The following is a 2621-nucleotide window of genomic DNA, read 5'->3' on the forward strand; positions in this document are numbered from 1 at the left end:
TGTGTGTGTGTGTGTGTGTGTGTGTGTGTATTTAACTTTGTTTTGGCCTTTAAACCCCCCCTTTTGTTTTGAACCTCCATTCTAAAAGGGAAATAGTATTAAGTGTATTTTCCCAGTTGGCAAGACAAACTGAATCTTAAGCGTTAAACTTACAGGGGGCTGAGTGGATGTGCAAAATTTGCGATTTTACTCTTTTTTCTTTTTCTTAATAAAATGTACTGCTAATTGCTTAAAATAATTCTACCTCTGAGAAAACTGAGAAATGATTCCTTGAATTACTACTTATTACAACTAAGGTATGGAGAAGAACCTCTCTGAATACACAATGCATTAAACCTTGAAGCAGGAGCAGAAGACCACATTTCTTCTGCAAGATTCAGATGGTACGTTGATGGTGGTGTAATGTGTGGAGATATTTTTTGGCACACATTGGGCCTCTTAGTGACAAGTGAACATCATTTAAACAACACAGCCTGCCTGAGTAATGTTGCTGACCATGTCCATCCCGTTATAACCACTGTGTACTAACTGTGGTCTTATCAGTGTACAAAGCTTAAATAATCTCAAACTGATTTCTTGAACATGACAGTGAGTTCACTCACTCACATGACTTCCTTTGAACTCTAGTGGACTTTATTGAATCTATATTACCAAGAACTGAAGCAGTTTAAAAGGCTTGGCCTGCCTCAGTAACACTCTGGATAAAGACCTGCAACACAATTTAGCACACTCAAGTGTCACTGTGCTTTGAGGGCTCAGGTGGAGTAGCAAAACACTATTTAAGAACCAGTCCATTTGCTATTTACCATGTCAACTTTTTCCATTATCACAGTTAAGTAGTGGAAACTGAAAAATCAGAATGCAAGCCAGAAAGTGAAATAGTTTTTCTTACATGAGACTACATCCACATTTGTATGATGTGAACTGAAATAAACTAAAGGTTAAAGGTCATTAACTGAAACCCAAGGGAGTGTGGATCTGAAAATGAAAGTTAAGATAAAGAACATAGTGGGTGTTTATAGTGGTACACATTTTAATTGTTTGAGCATCTGTGTGCTTGGAGATAATCATCTGAAAGAAAACACAAAGATGATCAGAATGAGCATCATCAGCCTTCATTTTAGATACATTTAGAATCTTGGAGATGATCAAATGCAGCATTATGAGTGGGCTTCATCACATTTGTCATCCACCAGTCCTTATTTATCCAGAATACAACTCAGTTCTTTCCAACAGCTGTGCGGTTAAAATTTACAAAATACCAATAGCTTGTTAGTCAAAATCCATGCACATTAAAGACAACTGTTCATCAAATTCCAAGAAAAATAATTCTATTGTTCTTTTTCACTGTAATAAATGATAGACAACCATAAATAACTTCATAAATAAGTTACATGTCAGGAATGAAAGCCTTCCTCAGCTTGTTAGACCTTGACGCCCTAAGAAAATAAATCATGGATGCAGTTTTAGAGGAAGCAGTATGACTGTAAAATTATGCATATCTCCAAACTTTCATCTAAAATGAAATATTAATTATTATCTTACGTTTCTGCTTGTATTTAAATGAATACAAATGAAGGTAATGCAAAACAATAAAAGCTATTTGAAGGGTTTATTTCATTTCTTTTTTCGTCACATAAATGTGTTCTTCTAATTGAGAATTTAAAAAAAAACAGATGGTGTTTTGCTCTTTTTCGACACATAGTGATAAAATCTTTCAAATGACATGGAGATTAAACAATTTAATTAACTATTTCTTGGACTCTGAAAAGTGCGCAGGGCTTATTGATCTCAGCAATCAAAGAGGCTTACTAAAGCTCAGCAGATCTGTACCGGAAAAACTAAATAAACTGCTTAAGCAACGTAAATCACCCACTGTGAACACTGCTGCAATGCAGAATCAACAGCACTAATCAGGGCTAAACAAAAAAAAAGTTGCAATTAAATTGCTGCTCATGCAGGCTGAGACAGTGTCTCTTTAGAAAACTAAGCAGCTGGCAGAAGGAGTACAATGCTGGAATTCGGGTCTCTGTAATAGCGATGACACCATAATTTTAGAATAACACCTTCACTATGGAGAGCCCACTGGAGGAACTGGGGGATGAGGGCCATTTTCCTCAAACCATTTCATTGCCTTCAGAGAGACTTTAGAGACTTTTGGGCTTCGCTGCTGTTCTAATAACAGGTATTGTTCCCTGAATTTTTTTAGTCTATAACTAGTGCCTGTGCTTCTATTTTCTCTCCAGGCTGACATCTCAAAGTGTAGAAAGCTTCTGCTCATCATGGCAGGAACCCCGATTTTCTGCACAGCTCACTTCTCCATCTGGATTCTGTCTGAGACCTTCCTTCTATAACTACCCCAGTGGCTCTCTGGTAAAATAACAGTGATTTGATGGTGATTAATGCCTTCTTTGCTGCTAAGAAGTTCTTAATTTTGAATGACTTATTCTGACAAGAGGAACTAGATTTTATGCTTCTCTCTGAGAAGCATGAGAACGTCTCAGATTTCTTAAAACTACATTCAACACACTGTTCATTTTTCTCTGCACCACAGATTTCTAGTTGAGGAGGTTGAACTGCCAAAGAACTTTAAAAATAGACATCTTTGTGTCAGTTGACTT

This window comes from Pundamilia nyererei, unplaced genomic scaffold, assembly GCF_000239375.1.
Source record: "Pundamilia nyererei isolate P.nyererei 1_Seehausen unplaced genomic scaffold, PunNye1.0 scaffold00024, whole genome shotgun sequence".
Lineage (NCBI taxonomy): Eukaryota > Metazoa > Chordata > Actinopteri > Cichliformes > Cichlidae > Pundamilia > Pundamilia nyererei.